Raw genomic sequence first — 24947 nt, 5'->3', positions numbered from 1 at the left:
TAATTACCATGAGGTTACTTGCTTGTGTGATATAATTGCTCGAATGCCTGTGGGTGAAGGTTGGATTGTTTGAGTTAGAACAACTCGTTGAAATCCGTGCTTTAGCCTACTTGCGAGTAGCAAATTTCAAACTATTTTTCAAACAAACGGATATGCAATGTTTTGTTCCAATTTAGGCGATTTGATCTATACTTGTTTGCTGTGCGCATAACATAGTAATTCTAGGCTAATAACCGGAATAGGAACACATAATGCTTTCAAAACAAGATGTCACGGTTAGTAGAGGCCGATTTTGATCGGGCGAGAGGGGGTGCTCATAGCTGACCTTCCCCAATCGTACCCAAGTTCCCGAGCCGAGGCAACTTTGGTGATGACGAACACGTGGCCTTTGGCACCGAGTCAGGGTTTCCTAAATTTCCCAAAATAAAATATTTAGGTGGCGACTCTGTATCTGGCAAAGCAGTCCATGTTTGGCACTTCTTTTCTAAAAATCTGTTTTTCTCAAAACGATTTGTCGGATTTGGACTCTTTGGTTCAGATTAAGAACCGTGACAATTCGAGAGTCCGAACTGTAGTAAGCCCCATACGAACAGAACAAGACTCACCCTCCTGGGGCATTCGGGCGAGTCCACAGTTTCTGGCGACTCTGCTGAGGACTTAGAGAGCTTGACTCGAACTCGTGATATCCTGTTTTGATTTCACTTATGTGTTTCTTTGCATTGCATGTGCATTGGTGCGCCTAGGACACCGTGTTTGCCATATGCTATTCCTGAACGGTTTGCCGGAGGCTTGCTCTGTCAAAGCATGCCATAAGGCTGACTGGTTGTGGGCTTTGCCAGTATGGGAACACAAACCCCGGTTTTTACCGGGGCACCCTTTTTGACCATTTCGACCTAGTTGTAGCACGCCCCGCGAGGGGCCTCGCTACAGTTCGGACTCGATTTGTGTCGCGGTTCTAAATCTGAACCAAAGAGTCCAAATCTGGCAAATCGTTTTGAGAAAATAGATTTTAGGAAAGAAGTGCCAAACATGGACTACTTTGCCAGATACAGAGTCGCCACCTAAATATTTTTTATGGGGAAATTTAGGAAACCCTGACTCGGTGCTGAAGGCCACATGTCCGTCATCACCGGAGTTGTCTCGGCTCGGGAGCTAGGGTACGATCGGGAAAGGTCAGCTATGAGCACCCCCTTTCGCCCGGTCCGAAGACCGGCCTCTACTAACCATGATATCCGATTTTGAAAACGTTATGTGTTCTTATTCCATTTGTTAGCCTAGAATTACTATGTTATGCGCACAGCAAACAAGTATAGACTAGATTGCCTAATTTGGAAACAAGCATTGCATATCCGTTTGTTTTGAAAAGCGCTTTGGAATTTGCTACTCGCAAGTAGGCTAAAACACGGATTTCAACGAGTTTTTCCAACTCAAACAATCCAACCTTCACCCACAGGCATTCAAACAGTTATGTCACGTAAGCATTTAGCCGCATGGCAAACATACTGTCATGGCAACAATCACACGCATGCGAGATGCTAAAGCATAAATACTTACATCGTACTCCGTGCCAAAACAATAAACTAGTTAGCAAACATGCATGATCCTAGTTCATGTTAGAGTGACTAATGTAACGCATGCAAAAATGCAATTAGAGTAGGCTCGGCTAACCTAAACATGGCATGTAAAATGCAGTCGATTGATGCACGTACTCAATTTGGAATTTGAAATACGAATGTAGTTAGCGTGATGTACCAAGCTCGGTGCATGTAAAACAAATGAATGAATGCACGCATGCATTACATGAGGTATGCTAATTTAAACGTGCCCTAATCTACCATCATAAGCAGGTAAATAAAAGGGAAGAAAGAAGTGGGGATTGGAAGACATACACACACTCACCCACACTTATTACATATTTGCCCTCACTCGGAGGGACCAAATAAATAATACAAATTAATTAACTACGCAAGCTAATTAAATATTACAAATTGCCTAATTAATTTATAAACTAATTAAGCTAAGAAAAATAGTAAACTGCCTCGGGAGGAGGGCCAAACGCAGCGCGTGCTCGGGTCTTACTCGGAAGTGCACCGCCATGCATAGCCTGCCTCTGTTTTCCCTGCTCTGCCCCTCTGAAGACTGCCAAAATCTCAAGGATGCCTCTCTGGATACTGGGGTTCACCACCGGCTGAGTAGAATTGCCACCGCCAGTGGTATGTGGTCACCGGCACAAAATGAAGCTATCGGCAGAAGAATAATTGCCGGTCGGCAATGTACACTGCCGGTCGGCAAAGAATGCCTGCAGAACCTGCAACTCACAGCAGCAGAGGACAGAACTTGCATGGCAATACAATTTAAGCAATGTATGCACTAATCATGCCCCCTATCATGTTTGTGACTCAAAGGGGCATGTGTCTCGATTCTCGGACCGCCAATCACGCATTTCCATGCATGACGGCCCAAAGAATCAAATGTGCAACTTTCATGTCAAATGAAATGCAAACCAAACAAACAAACCAAGGCCTAATTCCTATCACTAAGTCAAGGAACAATGCATGCAAGATGCAATGCAACCTAGGCATGCAAGCTAAGGATGCAACATGTCATGGCAAGGCACTTATGTAAGCATACAAGCAAACATGAGGCAATGCAAATTGATGGAAAGGTGGACTTACACATAACTTAGGCAACTCTAAATAGGCCTAAAATAGTGGCCAAAGTGACCAAAACAAAGGACTAAACACATACACACATGCACATGTTGAAGGCATAAATGCTTAAGCATCAAAAGACTACTTCTAAGCACACTTAGAAAGGAATGATCATGAACATATGACATGCAACATGAACTCTGAAAATCATGTTAAAACATGGTGCCAAACCAAGCAACAAGTCAAGTTAATCATGCAACAAATGACCCAAGTGCTTGAAGCAAGTCAAAGGGGCTTGAACCATGACCAAGCCAACCAAGCCTCACAAGGCTAAGAGGACTTAAAATAGGCTCAAGGCAGACCTAGACCATGCAAAGGAGACTCTTAGATGGCATCTAAGTGGCTCAAATTTAAAGGCATGCACAATGGCCAAAACATGGAACATGCTACACAAGCTTTCAAAGCATTAAAGAGGTATCCAAGGCAAGCATATAGGCATGCGAGGGGGACTGAAATTACACTATAAATGATGCCAAATCATTAGAATGAAGCAAGTAGTGCATGCTATATACTCACACACTTGAGGCCAACAAGCCAAAATACAAAGGGGCTATGTAATACATGCCAAAGCTGACCCAAACAACCTAGGACAGACCTCTAGCATGGTAAAATATGCACAAAAGCTTCACAAATCTAAGCCTAAAACATGCTAGAACAAAGGCTAACAACCTAAGGCATATTAAGGCAATAACATGGCATTACATGGTAGGTATGCTAAGCATGCATGGTGTACCAAAACCAACACACAACAAGGTTATATCATGGCATAATAAGCATGGAAAACAACCAAGACATGATCAATACACATTCTAACATGATGCTCTCTCAAGAGGCCAAAAGGGGTCCATTTCAAGGACAACAAGGAGAGGGGGTGGCCCTCCCCTTTTGGAGACTTCAAGGCACCATCTCCACCACTGAAATCCCTCAAGATTTCAGTGGTGAAGAGGCCCAAACACCAAAGTCTCGAAACTCACTCAAAATGGCTCAAAATGGGGCCTTTCAAGGCCTAAGAGGGGTCAAACACCTCCAAACCACAAAACACTCTTAATGAACAATCAAGAGGGCCTAAAAAAGAACTTTTTTGTATTATACACCAAGCTCAAAAACGATTTTAAGACAGGTCAAAATACAATACAAGATTGGGAAATAAAGGGGCTAGTTTCTTACCCTTGAAGACCCCTTCAACAATGGTGCTCCAACAGCCCTCCTTGGCTTGAAAACAGCTCCAAAACTTCAAAACCAACCTCTTAGAACCTCAGTAGCTAAGTGAAGGTGAAACACTATGTGTTTATGTGCAATAGTAAGACACAAATGCACTTAAACACACACAAGAGGGAGAAATAGAGATAGAAAGTGTATGGTTTCTAACCCTAGAACTCAAAACCCTAAAAATGGCTGTCTAAAAATATCTTAAGGCTCTCAAGTGTCTAACCCTAAAGCCAAGAGACAAGGCTCTCTCTTATAGAGCTTCTTGTCTTGTAAAGCTTACAAGACAAGCTTCTAAGAGAGAGATCCCTCCATACACGTGTATGGAGGGGAGCCAAAAGCAAGACAGTTGTGATAAAATATCTGCAAAAGTAGATGCACAGTAGTCGGCCGGCCAAAGATGCCATTTTGGCAAAAAGGGGTGCCGACCAGCAACAAATAGTGCCGACCGGCAACAAAAAGTGCCGATGGCAGAAAAAACCAGCCGGTGACCTCTAGCCACTGCCGGTGGTGTGTGGGGATGCCTCACAAAGCATTCCCTGTCCCTCCAAGGCAAAACACAAGTGTTTGGTGCAAAACCAGACACTAAACAGTCGAGTTCGGAGATCCTAAGGCAAGGCGCGTAGCCGAGACCTCTGGGAACTCCAAACGAACACAAACAAGGGTAATCACCAAGTGTTCCAATGGTGACGTCCAAGTCTCGAGGACGGTCAAAAATGGGGTGTCTACAGTTGCCCCTCTTTGACAGAACTCGAAAGTCATAACAATGACGGGAGTGAATATCAAAGCCCAGAGACGACCCATTTTTGATAAGGCCGAAGACTCAGACAAACATGCAAGACAAACAAGATATGCGCCCGAAGGCAGGGGCAAAATGCAAGACAATGCACAAAGCCGGACATAACTTACGATCATGCAAAGAAAGCTGTAACGAAGCACACATGCGACAATTTTAAGATAGCATACACCGAACTACACTACAATGCAGAAGGGATGTAAGAGAATTATGCAATTCTCAATACGTCTCACTCGAAGGATACAATACCTGTGCGGCTCGTCTGGTCGCACCAACCTCAAATGAACCGTACATACAATATCGTGCCTGAAAAGAAAACAAACTTAACAGATACAATATTGTTAGCAACATGCATGACAATGCATGAATGGATGCAAAATGATATGCAATATATACAAAACAATGTATGAACAATGCAAATGAAGATACAATGTAATGCAAACTATATGCAAAGCAATTGAATCACGATCCAATCACGAGTGGTTCGAAACCACACCTATGTCAAATAGATAGATGGAGGTAACAAGTCTGTCTACCATAGAACGGTCAACTGAACTATGAGCATCGTAGACAGACACAAGAACAAGTATTGGGGGGGGGGAATTGACATAAGTGGGGAAACAACCCACTGGAGAAAGGACAATGATCCTAATGCCGGATGCAAGGACTACACTACAATGTAATAGATATAAATATGGATATGCTGGGGAGATGGCAATGGATATGGCACGCGGGCCAAACCAAATCTTGCCTAGGTAAGGCATGTACGCATACAAGCCACGTCTAGCATAGAACGGTCTACTGAACTATACTTCGACACGAGAAGTATGGGCACATACCAGACCAAGCTCAACATGGAAAGGCGTAAGCCACAGATGGAAGGTGATGCAATGAATGCATGCGATCTACAATGCAATGGATATGGCATGCAGGCCAAACCAAATCTCGCCTAGGAAAGGCATGTACGCATACAAGCCACGTCTAACACAGAAAATGTGCCGCAACCCTCAAACCAACATACCAATGTGGAATAGGCGCGTACACATGCAGAACTGTGTTTTAACGTGAAAAGTAAGGGCACATACCAGACCAAGCTCAACATGGAAAGGCGCAAGCCATAGATGGAAGGTGATGCAATGAATGCATGCAATCTATAATGCAATATATACAAATATGCAATGGAATAGATATTTACAAAATGCATGACAATGCAGTATGATGCGATCTACTGGGGAAAATGCAATGAATGCATGCAAGCTACAATGGAAATGCATGACAATGCACTATGATGCAACGACTATGATTGCGACTTTCCCTATCTTACCAACAAGGCGATATACTAGGTTGGTTCAGTATCCAGAACTGAGGCGTAGACATTCCGCCTCAATCTATGGGGCTTCCATACAGATTTCAAGCCGAGGATACACCCCTGGGTATTTAAACCAGACTTTAGTCTCAGAACTCCCGAACCTTTGCGTTCTAGGCATAAGCCGTTCGAACTCTAGTTTCCACCGTCCCAATTGGTCTTCTAGGAACTCACCGCAAACATAGGCAGGTGGCTTTACCAGACCACCGAAAGTTGTTCGGGCACGACAAACACCAAAGGAATTGCACCTTCAGAGGATTTAAGGTCTCCTAGACCGAGATGTTGCACGAGGAATGCACCGAAGGTTTCGCACCTCCAAAGGATTTAAGGTCTCCTAGACCGTGCGTGTTTAAGGTCTCGCCAAACCAACGCAATATGCATGACAATGCAAGAATGAGGCACGCATGCCACATGGAATGTAAACTGATACAATTGGACTTATACGCCACGAAAAACTGTGCACATCAATGCACCGGAGGTTTCGCACCTCCCAAGGATTTAAGGTCCCCTAGACCGTGCGTGTTTAAGGTCTCGCCAGACCAGCGCAATATGCATGACAATGCAACCGAACTGCACACATCAATGTGCCGGAGGTTTCGCACCTTCCAAGGATTTAAGGTCTCCTAGACCGTGAGTGTTTAAGGTCTCGCCAGACCAACGCAATATGCATGACAATGCAAGAATGAGGCACGCATGCCACATGCTAACGTCGACACACAAGCCAACGAAAATATGACACGCATGCCAATGAAAATGAGACACGCATGCCGATGAAGAAGATGGGGCACATGTGCCAATGCAAATGAGGCATGATGCAAGATGATACAAATGAGACACGCGTGCCTCATAGGATGCAAAATGATACAAGTGTGACACGCATGCCACACAGAATGTAAAATGAAACAAATGAGACATGCATGCCTCATAAGATGCAAAATGATGCAAGTGTGACACGCATGCCACACGGAATGCAAAATGAAACAAATGAGACACGCGTGCCTCATTAGATGCAAAATGATACAAGTGTGGCACGCATGCCACACGGAATGCAAAATGAAACAAATGAGACACGCGTGCCTCATTAGATGCAAAATGATACAAGTGTGACACGCATGCCACACGGAATGCAAAATGAAACAAATGAGACACGCGTGCCTCATTACATGCAAAATGATACAAGTGTGACACGCATGCCACACGGAATGCAAAATGAAACAAATGAGACACGCCTGCCTCATTAGATGCAAAATGATGCAAGTGTGACACGCATGCCACACGGAATGCAAAATGAAACAAATGAAGACTTTGACAATTGGGCTTATACGCTACGCGAAGTCGGTTTATATTCAAAATAATGCAATGTACTAACAAGTACAAGTGAGGTGCGCAAGATAGCGCGATAGGATACATGCAAGATGCAAGTAAGGTGCACAAAACAGTGCGATGCGGTGCGCAAAATAGCGCGAGTGATTTTGAAATGCACAAAACAGTGCGATGCGCTAAACAGCGCGATTGAATGCAATGCACAAAACAGTGCGATGCGCTAAACAGCGCGATTGATTTTTGAAATGCACAAGACAGTGCGATGCGCTAAACAGCGCGATCGATTTTGAAATGCACAAAACAGTGCGATGCGCTAAACAGCGCGATTGATTTTGAAATGCACAAAACAGTGCGATGCGCTAAACAGCGCGATTGAATGCAATGCACAAAATAGTGCGATGCGCTAAACAGCGCGATTGATTTTTGAAATGCACAAAATAGTGCGATGCGCTAAACAGCGCGATTGATTTGAAATGCACAAAACAGTGCGATACGCTAAACAGCGCGAATGTAAACTGCACAAAACAGTGCGATTGAGGTGCGATGCACGTAGGGCAACTTTTGAATTTCGTAAAAGCTAAAAGGATACAAAAAGGATACACCTTGCACGAATTCGAGTACCACGCATGGAAGACACGATCCGAGGTCACAACGGAGGCCGGTTGAGCGTCGGGGATGCACTTTCTTGCACTTTCTTGAGCTATGAAGACCAAAAACTACTCATATAGCCTAAACAAGGCTGTGGGAACACCACCGGCCGGGAGGGGAATCCACCGGCTGTCCATCGGCTGAAAAAGAATCCCATCGGCACGATATTCTGCCGGCCGGCACAAAATGTTGCCGATCGGCAAACAGTTTCTGAGTCGGGGCAGTTTCGACAATTCACCACGGGTGTTTTAAAATAGGGTTCCTAAACCCTATTCCTCACTTCCTTCACCGTCGAAAACTCACATTCTCTCTCTCTAGAGCGTTTTCCTTTCCTTTTTTCTCCGTTTCTTCGCGTTCTACGCCCGTTTTGTCGTCAGATTCGCGATTTCTTCGCGTTTCGGACATTTTCAACTGAACAAAACTTTGTTTCGGTGCCTCGTTTGCTGTTCCCACCTTTTTGGGGTTTGTTCCCCTCACTTTCCTCTTGATTTTCGTGCCCTTTCACATCCCGGCCTTTTCGGTCATTTTCGGCCTTCCCGGGAGTTGACTTTTCGGTTGACTTTCCGTATTCTAGCCCGGTTTTCCTTCCTCCGGCTATTTTCTCATTATTCTTGATATGGCGGATGACATTCCACGCGGTGGGACTCCCCCGGATCACGAGATGGATCCCGGGGTCGAGCTCCTACCCTTGAGCGAGCGCCCGTTCGACCCGGCGACCTACCGGCCGACGATCCATGTTCTGCCCCCTGACGGACTGCGCCAGTTCAGGAGTTTCGAGAGGTAGGCGCGACCCGAGCTACTACTGCGTGAGCCTACCTGCCACTTGTCCTTCGACACTTCCGAGGTAACCCTATTTTCTCTGCTTTACTTTCTGTAATGTAGGATACAAAACTGTAGTAGCTAGTTGTACTCTTTAACTGCTTTAGCTCAGATACCCTGCATACTGTAGTTGATTGCAAATGCACTTGCAACTGATTATCTGTTTAAGACTCACACATGCACACACACTGCACTAGCCTTGAACCACTCAATACACGGCACACACCGTATTCCACTGCAAACACCGGCACCCGATATCTGCTTGAGTCTGAACGTATGCACACATGCTATACTGTACTGAACCATCCGAACATGCTGACGCATCACACATTGTAGTTCACTGTAAGCACACCGGCACCCGGTATTTGCTTGAATCTGTTAAACTTGCACGCATGCTATACTGTACTGAACCACCCAAAAACGCTGACGCATCACACGTTGTAGTTCACTGTAAGCACACCGGCACCCAGTATTTATTTAAACCTGTCAAACTTGCACGCATGCTATATTGTACTGAACCATCCGAACATGCTGACGCATCACACGCTGTAGTTCACTGTAAGCACACCGGCACCCGGTATTTATTTAAATCTGTCAAACTTGCACGCATGCTACATCTATATACTCCTTAGAACTGCATTTTGAATATTGCCTTGAAATTGTTGTTTTATGTTTACAGGGAGATTCCCATACCATTCGTGGGTATGGGAACACCGGCGCTCGAGAGTGGTACGCCGAGCTTCCTGATGCGGTCCGTCGCATAGTGGACCAGGCGGGTTTCGGCGCCTTCTGCAGAGGGCTCTCGTGACTCACTACGTGCAGACCTCTACTTGCCGCTTTGGTGGAGAGGTGGTGGGACACCACCGATTCATTTCATTTTTCTGCGGCAGGGGAGATGACGATGACCCCTTACGATTTCTCGATGCTCACAGGCATCGGGATAGGGGGTGATCCGATCCCCTTCGATATTGACATGGATGAGTGGACTGCCGCTCAGGTCCATCTACTCGGTGAGGCGCCACCTCTCGCTCGTCCAGGCTTTGTCCGATACTCCTGGTTCGAGGTGCAGTTCCGGGTCCAGCCCACCCTCGTTGACGCAGCCCCGATGACCCCGGAGGCCGTGGAGAGGTACGCTCGCGGCTTTCTCATGTTTTTGTTCGGGACGACTATTTTCGTCGATCGGGCGAACACCGTGCCACTCTGCCTGCTCAGCGCACTGGTGGACGTCAGGCGGATCTTGCATTACGACTGGGGTGGCGCCACTCTGGCCACTCTCTATGGATACATGAGCTCGGCTTCCCGCGGCAGCGGACAGTTGCTCGGAGGCTACTGGCGGGCTTGGGAGGTATATTTCTTGTCCGCTTTTCATTTCTGCCTTCCTATATTTTCTGTACTCTGTACACTGCACACACTGTAGTCTGCTTTATACCCGCTGTATACTGTACACACGGCACACACATACACTCTGTTTTACACTGACTGTACACTGCTCACACTGCACACTCTGCACAATACACTGCACACACATGGCTCCGCCATTTCTGCTTTATTCTGTATTCTGCTTTATCTGATAGTCATATTGATGTTTTCTCTGCAGTTGTGGGTTTACGCCTACTTTCTTAGGCTCGCACCCGGACCAGTCACGGAGACTCCTCTGGTCGTCCCCTTTTTGCGCCGCTTTGACGGGAGATGCACCCGGAGGCCGCGAGAGACTTTCAGTTTCTTCCGCCGCTTCTTTGATACCATCACCCCCGCGGAGGTATGTTTTACTTGCAGTTCATTTAAGCTTCGCCTTTCCACTGCATATTTCAATAACAGTAGATAACAAACTGTGTTGCATTTTCAGATCACCTGGCAGCCTTGGGCTCCTTTGCCAGCCGTGACGCGGGATCGGTTTGCCGGTGCCCATGAGACCTCGCGTTTCCGGATCTTGTTGGAGGGCCCGGTCTGTCGGGCTTGGTACCTGGGTGAGCGTTTCTTACGCCAGACCCTGGGATTACCTGAGTAGATAGTCCCGGTTCACCCTCCCGAGGATATGAGGGAGACCGAGAGGCTCACCACTGAGCAGATGGACGATTACACCATCGGTTGGGAGGCGACCCGCTTCAGAGGCATCAGCGACTACCGAGAGTACGTACAGACGTATCTTATGCGGCCTCTGAGCGGCGGCCGTCGAGCTGAGGGAGTTAGACCCATGGCACCAGCAGCGAGGGTGGGAGCGGGAGTTGGAGTCGGAGCTTCGAGGAGGGCCCGAGTCCGTGGCAGGGGCGGAGTTCAGGAGGGACGGGGGACCGGTTGGCCTGTTCTGCCCGCTTCATTGACTTTCCGAGGACAGGGCGGGGCGACCTATCAGATCCCCTTCGCCCCTCCGCCTGCTGATCACGAGTTTGTCGGTGTCCCCGACTTACCTCCAGTATGTATTACTGCATTTCTGTACAGCCATTTCATTTCAGTTTATTTGATATTCCACAGAATATTGATGCATCTGATATTTTGCAGGCTTCTTCTGCGTACACCCGGCAGTCATTGGAGATGAATGCCTCCATGATGGGGATGCTCCAGCGGACCTTTGATCTCCTGGCCCTCTACAGCATTCCGGTATGTTCTTCTGATCACGGCCTCAAATCACTCACAAGCTGATTCACGTAATCTGATGCACGGCACAATATCTGATACACTGATCTCACAGCGTCTGATACACTGCATACACTGCATTCTGCACTGTACTCTGCACTGATAAACTGCTCACGGCCTCTACACATTGTACTCATACACTGCATTCTGCACTGATAAACTGCTCACGGCATTCACACACTGTACTCATACACTGCATTCTGCACTGATAAACTGTCCGCGGTATACTGATGTATTTGCCTTTTGTGTACTTTTTCAACCTCCTTTCCAGATTCCCGAGGTAGGAGGTGCTTCAGCTGGACCTTCCGTCCCTGCCCGAGGGAGAGATGAGGAGGGCCGAGTATTCCCCTGCACCAAGGCAGGGCGCACTTATGCGGGGAGCAGTTCGCGGGCTCCCGTCCCTAGCGATGGCGATGAGGATGACGAGTCGGAGGCAGAGGCCGAGTCGGAGGCAGAGTCATCGGAGGAGGAGACCGGAGACGGCACTGGCTCGGGCTCTGACGACGATGCTGATGATGCTCCTGGACCTTCGTCCAGGAAGAGGACCAGGACAGACTGATAGCCTTTGGAGTCGCTGGACACGGATACAGATTTTGTTGTTTTTCTTTTCTTTCTTGTACTTTTCCTTTTTGTTGGTAGTTAGGATACTTTGTACTGCCGCAGACAGATTTTTGTTTTCCTCGAAACTTTGTATTTGAAAAAGATTATGAAATGAACAAATTTTTTATCTTAAAAAGTGTTACATTTATATATCTCATGTATTGCATCGCATCCCATCATGTTACACTTCAATGTAAATGAAATATGATTTGTTGTCCGAATGTTGAACACTTGCACTGTAATAATCAGGTAACTAAACAGCCAACACCGAAATAAACCCAAGCAACCCACTGCCTGATTCTGGACACACAGCCCTTACTCTACCGGGGATTAATCTGCATACAGCCCATAACAGCATTTAGTTCATTCTGCACACAGCAAACTTTAAACAGAACAGCCCAATTTGACAAGACGGCCTACGGGGGGGTGAAACCAGCTGGAGTTGAAGCACGCTCAAATATAGAGAATGACACCGCATTCTGAGCGTAAACGATTTTTGAAATTAAATAAGGGTTTTTCAAACCAGGGTATCGAGCCTATAACTGGACACAGCGGGGAAGACTCAAGAAAGGTACAAGACCTAAACATAACGAGACACGCTTGGAAAAAGACCTAAAACACAGGTTGAGGTAAACAAAACAAAAGACACGGCATACAGACGCGTTAATGAAGACGGGGGAACCTCTGATCACGAGGAGCTAGTTTCTCTGGGCATTGTTTCCCACCCTTTCTGATTTGTGATTCTCACATCACTCGACTCTCAAGCTCGAATTTTCTCTCAAAACCCTTTGGCTCGCTTTTCCTCTCAACTTACACCTCTCTATTCTTCATTCTCTCATTTTTCGTCCCTCCCCAAGGTGGTTAATGAGTGAATAGGAAGTTGCGGGTTCATGCCCAATGCCGTTAGCTCACAGCTATTTCTTCTGGTGGGTAGAGTGCCCTCTTGGCAAGTATGTCGATGACGGGGAAAAGACAGAACGCCTGACTCAACTGTGCCCCTAGTTCATCATTTTAACCATTTTTTTGTTTTTGCTTTCTACTAAAACAGTTTTGATCAAAATGAGAGTTAGATCAACGTACTTGTTCAATTTTTGATTTGAAAATCATGCAAGTCAGGCTATGAGCACTGAAAATTTTCCCTTTTGGGTCCATGAAAACGGTCCAGTTTTTGGAAAATGGAATAGTTTTCGAGAAAATAGTCAACCTCAGTAAAAATTTTCAAAAACTATTTTGCAAACAGTCAATGCTCGACGAGCATGGAACTTACTCTTTGAGATGTGCAACCTCGGATCGGAGGCAATGGAAAATTGCCCCTGGCTTAAAGGGGGTGGGAGGCAACGGAAAGTTGCCCCTGGTTTGAATGGCGGCTCATGACGAATTGTGGCAACGGAAAGTTGCCCCTTGTTTGGATGGTGCCGCAGCAGTCCGCAAACAGTCTTCATTGGCGGTGGTCGAACTCTTGGACACAGAGATGACGAAGACGGTTATAACAAATATATGGACACAGTCACCTTGGAGGCGTTGGCGACTGGACATTGGGATGAAGTTGAAACCATTGCATGGACTGAGACGCTATGAAAGCATTGGGGGCTGAACTTCATGATGAAGTTGCCTACGTATCCCAAACATGGGAATCAAGCCTTATGTAGTTCCGGTTAAGGTACACTCGGGTATTTTAACCTTCACTTTTCAGGCTCTAACTTTTGCCAAGGCGCCCGATGCGGGTTTTCGACCTTGCGAGCTTTTCTTTCTCTTCTTTTTTTTTCACTTCTTTTTCTTTTCCTTTTCGCATTTTTCTTTTCTTTTCTTTTTTGCTTCTTTGTTGTTTTTTTTTTTGTATTTTTCTCTTGCTCTAACTTTTGCCTGGGTCGCCCTTCCGGGTTTTCGGCCCAGCAAGCCTCTCAAAGGGTAAAAGTCTAACAAGTCCATGCCAAATGGTTTTTGAAGTTGAAGCCTCTCCGTGTCTAGGAGAATGGTTGTTGCACTGATTTGCAGAAGAATCCATCATGGCTGCTCCACGAGCTTCTTTTGGTGAGATCTACTCTTTTTGACTCGCCTTCGGTGCCTCTTGCTCGAGGGCTACTTCAAAACTGGCCACACGGGCCTCCTCTGACTGTTGACTGTTGAATGTTCCGAATGAGTTCGAGGTTCAAGACAACAGGTCGAATCTTGAGGCTGAGAGCGATCCTAGGCCGCGCAATTTCAAGAGCGGTTCCACACAGGTCTTCACAGGGCTATGTAAGACATTTGTTTTTGAAGATTTTTAAGAAAGCGACGAATCGCTCGCGCCGAAGATAGTGTGGAACCAATCTGGATCAAGCCAGGGTCCTTCCCAGTACTCACGTCGACAAGCACGATTTCATTCATAAAGGCTTAGCATGCTTCTCTTTCTCTCAAAATGATCAAAATTTTGCAAAACTCGAGGAATTCCTTCCTCTTCATTTTTATCACCGCAGTGTCCCAAAGGGTTTTTCAAAAAACTTAGGTCAATGCAATGAGTTTGGCGCGTAGGAGAGCAGACGAGATGCACTGTTGGCCCATTCAAATTCTCTGGCACTTAAACCGAAAGCAAGTATGAAAGTGAGATAGCAACAGCTGTTTCATTCAGATTTTGTTGGTGTAACTGGCCCCTCGGCAAAAACAGACTCAAAAACAAAAAAAGGTAATTGCAAGACAAAACGGTGTTCGGGACAACAACCCCAGAATCACTTGGTATTCTATACAAAAGGGACTGACTCGATACAACAAGACAAACCCTTAAGCAAAAAAAGAATGACTCAAGACAAAGAGACAGACTCAAAACAAAAGACTGACTCGATACCCAAGCCAGGATTTACAAAGCTAGCGTTCACAGCCACTCAAAAATGCGTGCCAAACGCCACATTCAAAATACATTCAGTTGCCGCCCACAGGTGGTTCACCTTCTGATTACATACTTGCAGTATCTGTGTCCTCAAAATCCAATAACTGGGTGGTAACGGACTTGGCTGAGGTAGGCGGGAGGATAACCTCGTTGTCAATCAAATCTTGCACCTCATAACGGAGGTGGAAACAATTGTCGGTAGCATGGCCTGTCTGCTGGTGGTACGCGCAGTACTGAGCAGCATCATGCGTGGCAGGGAGATTCTTCGGGAGAGGCCGAGGCTCCAAGGGTTTAAGGTGCCCCCTCTCGGCAAGGATCTGAAGTGCCTTGGACAAAGGCATATAGAGAGCATGAAAGGTCCTGCGCCCCCGGGGCAGGTACTTCGGAGTCTGAGCACTCTTACTAGCCGCACAAGCAAAAGGGTCGGCAGGCGCCACTTTAGCTTTCTGATCTTTTCCGGGTGCAGGGGCGGGAATAGGAGGAACTGTCTTGGCATGACGGGGCCTGTCCCGATTTTCTGACTGACTCGAACTACCCTTAGGCGGAGTGGGGAAAGCATCCTCCACAGTTTTTGCCACAACTGCGGATATCTGTTGCTTGTTCATCCCCCCGGCTTTCAAAGCCTCGACTGCCCACAGCAGTTGTTCAATGGGATCGGCATCTGCCTTCATTTTGTCTTTTCCTCTGGCCTCAGCCTGATCGGGGGTTTGAGTTGATGTTGATATGTCATTGCCATAGCTGGAGGCCATCTCCGGTTGGCTAAGTTCAATCACAATTCGCCCCAACAGCGGGGGCTCTTGGGGTATAAAACTCCCGGCATACGGTGCGGCTAGTGGTGAAGCTGACATTCCATAGGCGAGATACGCCACAGACCTCTGGAGATCACATATCATCCCCATCAGTTCGAATGTAGTAGGCTCGCGAGCCTGGTATAGCTGGGGGGCCTAGACCGGGTGCGCAACAGGCGACCTGGGTGGATGTGACACATCAGTGTTGGCCTCACTTTGTAGAGTGATCCCCTGCTCCAATGCAGCCGTCATAACTACGACCTCTTCTGAATTCTGTGTCATCATAAGTCCTGCCTCGGCGAGGGAGAGCACTAGCTATTCTGTACCAATTCTCTGGACACTCTGAATTGAAAGGAGAAACAAACAGCATTTTAGCCCAAACAGATCAAACACTGGTGTAGCTGAACAACTGTACTTTACTGCTGATCACTGTTCCCAGAAATCACTGTCCCAAAACTGAACCTGATACTCGCAGATAACTGATTCTCATAACTGACACTGACACTGACACTGGTGGCCTCGGGCTTGATACTCAAACTTGCAAACTGATATATACTTTCCCTGTAGAAATACATTCTAAAAGCACATAGCAAGTAAAGAGAACCAAAACACCCCTATGTTGGGGTAGGGTTTCCCTGTCCTATTTTGTCAGGAGCTAGGGTTCCACTATGCACGCAACAGTTTTCAAACAACCTAACATCGGGTAAGCAACCTGTCCTAACTTGGAATGGTCACCATGGATCCGAATATGCACTAGGTCGAATGGTCAAAAAGGGTGCCCTGGTAAAACTGGGGTTTGTGTTCCCATGCTGTCAGAGCCCATAACCGATCAGCCTTATGGTCATGCCTTGACAAGACAAGCCTTCGGCAAACCGTTCAGGAATGGCAGATGGCAAACACTGTGTTCCTAGGCGCACCAATGCACATGCAATGCAAAGAGACACATAAATGAAATCAAAATGGGATATCACGAGTTCGAGTCAAGCTCTCTAATTTTCCCCAGCAGAGTCGCCAGAAACTGTAGCACGCCCCGCGAGGGGCCCCGCTACAGTTCGGACTCGATTTGTGTCGCGGTTCTAAATCTGAACCAAAGAGTCCAAATCTGGCAAATCGTTTTGAGAAAACAGATTTTAGGAAAGAAGTGCCAAACATGGACTGCTTTGCCAGATACAAAGTCGCCACCTAAATATTTTTTATGGGGGAATATAGGAAACCCTGACTCGGTGCCGAAGGCCACATGTCCGTCATCACCGGAGTTGTCTCGGCTCGGGAGCTAGGGTACGATCGGGGAAGGTCAGCTATGAGCACCCCCTTTCGCCCGGTCCGAAGACCGGCCTCTACTAACCATGATATCCGATTTTGAAAACGTTATGTGTTCTTATTTGTTAGCCTAGAATTACTATGTTATGCGCACAGCAAACAAGTATAGACTAGATTGCCTAATTTGGAAACAAGCATTGCATATCCGTTTGTTTTGAAAAGCGCTTTGGAATTTGCTACTCGCAAGTAGGCTAAAACACGGATTTCAACGAGTTTTTCCAACTCAAACAATCCAACCTTCACCCACAGGCATTCAAACAGTTATGTCACGTAAGCATTTAGCCGCATGGCAAACATACTGTCATGGCAACATTCACACGCATGTGAGATGCTAAAGCATAAATACTTACATCGTACTCCGTGCCAAAACAATAAACTAGTTAGCAAACATGCATGATCCTAGTTCATGTTAGAGTGGCTAATGTAACGCATGCAAAAATGCAATTAGAGTAGGCTCGGCTAACCTAAACATGGCATGTAAAATGCAGTCGATTGATGCATGTACTCAATTTGGAATTTGAAATACGAATGCTGTTAGCGTGATGTACCAAGCTCGGTGCATGTAAAACAAATGAATGAATGCACGCATGCATTACATGAGGTATGCTAATTTAAACGTGCCCTAATCTACCATCATAAGCAGGTAAATAAAAGGGAAGAAAGAAGTGGGTATTGGAAGACATACACACACTCACCCACACTTATTACAGATTTGCCCTCACTCGGAGGGACCAAATAAATAATACAAATTAATTAACTACGTAAGCTAATTAAATATTACAAATTGCCTAATTAATTTATAAACTAATTAAGCTAAGAAAAACAGTAAACCGCCTCGGGAGGAGGGCCAAACGCAGCGCGTGCTCGGGTCTTGCTCGGAAGTGCACCGCCATGCATAGCCTGCCTCTGTTTTCCCTGCTCTGCCCCTCTGAAGACTGCCAAAATCTCAAGGATGCCTCTCTGGATACTGGGGTTCACCACCGGCTGAGTATAATTGCCACCGCCAGTGGTATGTGGTCACCGGCACAAAATGAAGCTATCGGCAGAAGAATAATTGCCGGTCGGCAATGTACACTGCCGGTCGGCAAAGAATGCCTGCAGAACCTGCAACTCACAGCAGCAGAGGACAGAACTTGCATGGCAATACAATTTAAGCAATGTATGCACTAATCATGCCCCCTATCATGTTTGTGACTCAAAGGGGCATGTGTCTCGATTCTCGGACCACCAATCACGCATTTCCATGCATGACGGCCCAAAGAATCAAGTGTGCAACTTTCATGTCAAATGAAATGCAAACCAAACAAACAAACCAAGGCCTAATTCCTATCACTAAGTCAAGGAACAATGCATGCAAGATGCAATGCAACCTAGGCATGCAAGCTAAGGATGCAACATGTCATGGCAAGGCACTTATGTAAGCATACAAGCAAACATGAGGCAATGCAAATTGATGGAAAGGTGGACTTACACATAACTTAGGCAACTCTAAATAGGCCTAAAATAGTGGCCAAAGTGACCAAAACAAAGGACTAAACACATACACACATGCACATGTTGAAGGCATAAATGCTTAAGCATCAAAAGACTACTTCTAAGCACACTTAGAAAGGAATGATCATGAACATATAACATGCAACATGAACTCTGAAAATCATGTTAAAACATGGTGCCAAACCAAGCAACAAGTCAAGTTAATCATGCAACAAATGACCCAAGTGCTTGAAGCAAGTCAAAGGGGCTTGAACCATGACCAAGCCAACCAAGCCTCACAAGGCTAAGAGGACTTAAAATAGGCTCAAGGCAGACCTAGACCATGCAAAGGAGACTCTTAGATGGCATCTAAGTGGCTCAAATTTAAAGGCATGCACAATGGCCAAAACATGGAACATGCTACACAAGCTTTCAAAGCATTAAAGAGGTATCCAAGGCAAGCATATAGGCATACGAGGGGGACTGAAATTACACTATAAATGATGCCAAATCATTAGAATGAAGCAAGTAGTGCATGCTATATACTCACACACTTGAGGCCAACAAGCCAAAATACAAAGAGGCTATGTAATACATGCCAAAGCTGACCCAAACAACCTAGGACAGACCTCTAGCATGGTAAAATATGCACAAAAGCTTCACAAATCTAAGCCTAAAACATGCTAGAACAAAGGCTAACAACCTAAGGCATATTAAGGCAATAACATGGCATTACATGGTAGGTATGCTAAGCATGCATGGTGTACCAAAACCAACACACAACAAGGTTATATCATGGCATAATAAGCATGGAAAACAACCAAGACATGATCAATACACATTCTAACATGATGCTCTCTCAAGAGGCCAAAAGGGGTCCATTTCAAGGACAACAAGGAGAGGGGGTGGCCCTCCCCTTTTGGAGACTTCAAGGCACCATCTCCACCACTGAAATCCCTCAAGATTTCAGTGGTGAAGAGGCCCAAACACCAAAGTCTCAAAACTCACTCAAAATGGCTCAAAATGGGGCCTTTCAAGGCCTAAGAGGGGTCAAACACCTCCAAACCACAAAACACTCTTAATGAACAATCAAGAGGGCCTAAAAAAAGAACTTTTTTGTATTATACACCAAGCTCAAAAACGATTTTAAGACAGGTCAAAATACAATGCAAGATTGGGGAATAAAGGGGCTAGTTTCTTACCCTTGAAGATCCCTTCAACAATGGTGCTCCAACAGCCCTCCTTGGCTTGAAAACAGCTCCAAAACTTCAAAACCAACCTCTTAGAACCTCAGTAGCTAAGTGAAGGTGAAACACTATGTGTTTATGTGCAATAGTAAGACACAAATGCACTTAAACACACACAAGAGGGAGAAATAGAGATAGAAAGTGTATGGTTTCTAACCCTAGAACTCAAAACCCTAAAAATGGCTGTCTAAAAATATCTTAAGGCTCTCAAGTGTCTAACCCTAAAGCCAAGAGACAAGGCTCTCTCTCATAGAGCTTCTTGTCTTGTAAAGCTTACAAGACAAGCTTCTAAGAGAGAGATCCCTCCATACACGTGTATGGAGGGGAGCCAAAAGCAAGACAGTTGTGATAAAATATCTACAAAAGTAGATGCACAGTAGTCGGCCGGCCAAAGATGCCATTTTGGCAAAAAGGGGTGCCGACCGGCAACAAATAGTGCCGATCGGCAACAAAAAGTGCCGATGACAGAAAAACCAGTTGGTGACCTCTAGCCACTGCCGGTGGTGTGCGGGGATGCCTCACAAAGCATTCCCTGTCCCTCCAAGGCAAAACACAAGTGTTTGGTGCAAAACCAGACACTAAACAGTCGAGTTCGGAGATCCTGAGGCAAGGCGCGTAGCCGAGACCTCCGGGAACTCCAAATGAACACAAACAAGCGTAATCACCAAGTGTTTCAATGGTGACGTCCAAGTCTCGAGGACGGTCAAAGATGGGGTGTCTACACTAGTGCATATTCGGAAACTATAGTGACCATTCCAAACTAGGACAGGTTGCTTACCTGATTATAGGTTGTTTGAAACCGCTGCGTGCGTAGTGAAACCCTAGCTCCTGACAAAATAGGACAGGGAAACCCTACCCCAACATAGGGTTGTTTTGGCTCTCATTTACTTGCTATGTGCTTTTAGAGTGTATCTTTACAAGAACGTACATACCAATTTGCAAGTCTGGGGAATCAGACCTAAGGGCATCAGTATCGGAATTTGAGAATCGGTTATATCCACGAGTATCAGATCCAGTGTTTCGGGGTAGTGATCTTGGGGAACAGTAATCAGTAGTAGAGTATAGTTGTTCAGCTATTGCTCGTGTCTGTTCTGATTGGGCCGAAATGCTGCGTGTTTTCTCTTTCAAGGTTTAGAGATTTAGTACAGAATAGCCAGTGTTCTCCATTGCTGAGGCAAGACAGATATCTGATCCGTCAGTCACCGTTCAATTCAGCGGGCTTATCATGACGCAGAGTTCGGAGGAAATTGTGGTCATGGCAGCCGCGTTAGACAAATGGATCATCTTGCAAGATGAGACCAATGTTGATGTACCGCATCCGCCCAGGTCACCTGCTGCACGCCCGATCTGGGAACCCCAGATGTTTCAAGTTTGTGAACCTACCACATTTGAGTTAATGGGAATGATCGACGATCTCCAAAGATCCGTGGCCGATCTGGCCTATGGAATGTCGGCTTCGCCACCAGCCACATCATATGCCGAGAATTTTGTACCATAAAAGCCCCCGCTACTGGGGCGGATTGTGATTAAGCTCAGCCAACCAGAGGTTGCCTCCAGCTACAACAACGACGTGTCAACAACAACCGGGTTTCGCTCTGATGTAGTAACCCAAACCCTTGATCAGGCTGAGGCTAGAGGTAAAGATAAAGTGAAAGCAGATGCTGATCCTGTTAAGCAACTGCTGTGGGCAGTCGAGGCTTTGAAAGCTGGGGGGATGACTAAGCAGCAAGTATTCGCAGTTATGGCTAAAGCTGTGGATGATGCTTTCCCTACTCCAACTGAAGGCAGTTCAAGCCAGGCGAAAAATCGGGATAGGCCCTGTCATGCCAAGACAGTTCCTGTCATTTCCAGCCCTGCACCAGGAAAAGATCAGAAAGCCAAGGCAGTGCCTGCCGACCCTTTCGCTAGTGCGTCTAGCAAGAACCCTCAGACTTCGAAGTATCTGCCTCGAGGGCACAGAGTCTTTCATGCCCTCTACATGTCTTTGTCTAGGGCATTCCAAATATTGGCTAAAAAGGGGCATCTTAAACCCTTCGAGCCTCGGCCCCTCCTAAAGAATCTCCCTCTCTCGCATGATGCTACCTTGTACTGCGCGTACCACCAACAGTCCGGTCACAGTACCAATGGTTGTTTCCGCCTTCGTCATGAAGTGCAAGATTTGATCGACAATGAGGTCATCCTCCCACCTACCTCAGCAAAGTCTGTTACCACTGAGCTCTTGGACTTCAAGGATACTGCAAGTATGTGATCAGGGGTTGGACCACCTGCGGGCGGCACTCGGTGCATTTTGGATGTGGCGTCTGGCACGCACTTTTGAGCATCTGCGAATGCCAATTTTTGTGGTTTCTGACTTAGATGTTAAGTCAGTTCAGTGGTCTTGTTTTGAGTCTGTCTCGTTGTCTTGAGTCAGTTTTTTTTGCTTAAAGGGTCTGTCGTGTTGTGTCGAGTCGGTTCCACTGTATAGAATATCAGGTGATTCCAGGCCTGTTGCCTTGAACACCGTTTTGTTCTGTAATTATCCTTTTGCTTACTTTTGGGTCTGTCTCTACTGTGGAGCCAATTGCAACTAGGAAATTTGAATGAAACAGCTGCGGCTATCATGTTTCCGTGCTTACTGCTATTTTGAGCTAGTCGTGCCAGAGGATTTGAATGGAACAACAGTACATTCCGTCTGCTCTCTTGTGTCCTGAAAATCGTTGCATTGACCTAAGTTTTTCAAAGCCTTTTTGAACACTGCGGTGAAAACAAAGGGAAAGAAATTCCCCAGGATTTGCAAAATTTGATCAATTAAGAGAAAGATAGGCGTTCTAAGCCTTTAATGATTGAAATCATGCTTGTTAGCGTGAGTACTAAGAAGGACCCTGGCTTGATCCAGACTGGTTCCACACTATCTGCAGCGCGAGCGATTTGTCGCTTTCATAAAAACTTTCAAAAACAAAATGTTTTGCACGGTCTTGTGAAGGCCTGTGTGGAATCGCTCTTGAGATTGTGCAGCCTAGGATCGCTCTCAGCCTCAAGATTCAATCCGTTTGTTTCCAAATCTTGAACCCATTCAGAACATCCAGCGGTCAGCCGCCATACGAGGCCCGTGTGGCCAAATTTGAAGCAGCCTTCGAACAAGAGGCCCCAAAGTCAGATCAAGAAGATCAGACCTCATTAGAAAGAGCTCACGGAACTAAATCAGAAGCGCCCCTCGAACTAGGGGCAAAAATGCCCGATGTACTCGAAGAGCCGAAGGGGGGTCCTTCAGCAAATTGATACAATAGCCACTCTCCTGGACACGGATGGCTTCAAAACCCTAAAACCATTTGGCATGGACTTGTTACACTTTTACCCTTTAAGAGGCTCGCTGGGCCGAAAACCCGAAAGGGCGACCCAGGCAAAAGTTACTGCAAGAGAAAAAGAAAAAACAGAAAAAAAGAAAAAATGATGAAAAAGAAAAAAGAATGACAAAAAGAAAAGAATTGAAAAGTGAAAGAAGAATAAAGCTTGCAAGGTCGAAAACCCGCAACGGGAGCCTTGGCAAAAGTTAGAACGTAAAAGTGAAGGTTAATACCTGAGTGTACCTTAACCGGAACTACGTAAGACTTGATTCCCATGTTTGGGATACGTACGCAACTTCATCCTGAAGTCCAGCCCCCAACGCTTTCATAGCGACTAAGTCCATGCAATGGTTTTTAATCATCCTTGGTTCCCATGTTTGGAATATGTAGGGAGCTTCGTCCTGAAGTCCAGCCCCACGCACTTTCAAAGTGACTGTGTCCATATATTGGTTTTGACCATCTTCGTCTTCTCTGTATCCGAAAGTTCGGTTGTGATCATCACTAAGGAGGACTGTTTACAATACGCTGCGGCGTCCAGACAAGGGGCAACTTTCTGATGCCATGAGTCGCTGTTCAAACCAGGGGCAACTTTTCGTTACCGTGCAGCGTCCTTCAAACAAGGGGCAATTTGCCATTGCCTCCGATCCGAGGTTGCGCATCTCGAAAGTAAGTTCCGCGCTCGTTGAGCGGCGGCCGTTTGCGAAGATAGTTTTTGAAAATTTTTACTGAGGTTGACTATTTTCTCGAAAACTATTTCATTTTTCCAAAACTTAGACCATTTTGGACCCAAAAAGGGAAAACTTTCAGTGCTCACAGCCCAACTCGCGTGATTTTAAACCAGAAAATTAAACAAGTATGTTAATCTGACTCTCATTTTGGTCAAAACTATTTTAGTAGAAAACCAAAAACGAAAAATGGTCAAAATAATGAATCAGGGGTACAGTTGAGTCGGGTGTTCTGTCTTTCTCCCATTGCCAACATACTCGCCAGAAGAAGGCACAACTGACGTTGTCATTTAAGGGCTGAAAGCTCTCTCAACCTCTGAGCAACGAGGTATCAAACCAAGCGCGAAGCACGAATCTGAAGGGATCAAGGTACTCCATTCCCTTATCTAAGGCATCAACCAAACGCCACCAGAAGAACTAGCCGCGAGCTAACCGCATCGGGCGTGAACCCACAACTTCCTATTCATCCATCAAAAACCCGAGGAGGGATAAAAATGAGAGAATAAAGAATAGAGAGGTGCAAGTTGAGAGAAAGAGTGAGCAAAAAGGGGTTTTGAGAGAAAAACGAAGCCTGAGGGCCGAGTGATGTAAGAATCGCAAATTAGAAAGGGTGGGAAACAATACCCAGAGAAACTGGCTCCTCGTGATCTGAGGTCCCCCGTCTTCGTTAACGCATCTGTATGTCGTGTCTTTTGTTTTGTTTATCTCAACTTTTGTTTTGAATCTTTTCTGAGCGTGTCTCGTTGTGATTAGGCTGTGTACTTTCTGTTTGAGTCTTTTTACTGTGTTCAGTTGTAGGTTCAATACCCTGGTTTGAAAAATCCTTTTTCAATCTCAAAAATTTTTAAATCATGCTGTGCTCAGAGTGCTGTGCCATTCTCCACATTTATGCGAAGCAAAAGAAGAAAGGGAAAATTTGGGGCATCTGAGTGTGCTTCAACTTCAGTTGATTCTATCTTTGTATTCGTCTTGTTAGATTGGACTGTTTGTTCGGGGTTTGCCGCATGCAGAATAAATAGAATGACCTGTATGCAGATTAATTGCCAACAGAATATGGGCCGAGTGTTCAGACTAAGTAGTGGTTTGCATGGGTTATTTCGCTGTT

Source organism: Camellia sinensis, chromosome 15 (genome assembly GCF_055761805.1).
Source record: "Camellia sinensis isolate YWXY chromosome 15, ASM5576180v1, whole genome shotgun sequence".
Classification (NCBI taxonomy): domain Eukaryota; kingdom Viridiplantae; phylum Streptophyta; class Magnoliopsida; order Ericales; family Theaceae; genus Camellia; species Camellia sinensis.
Note: the sequence above shows the minus strand (reverse complement) of the source record.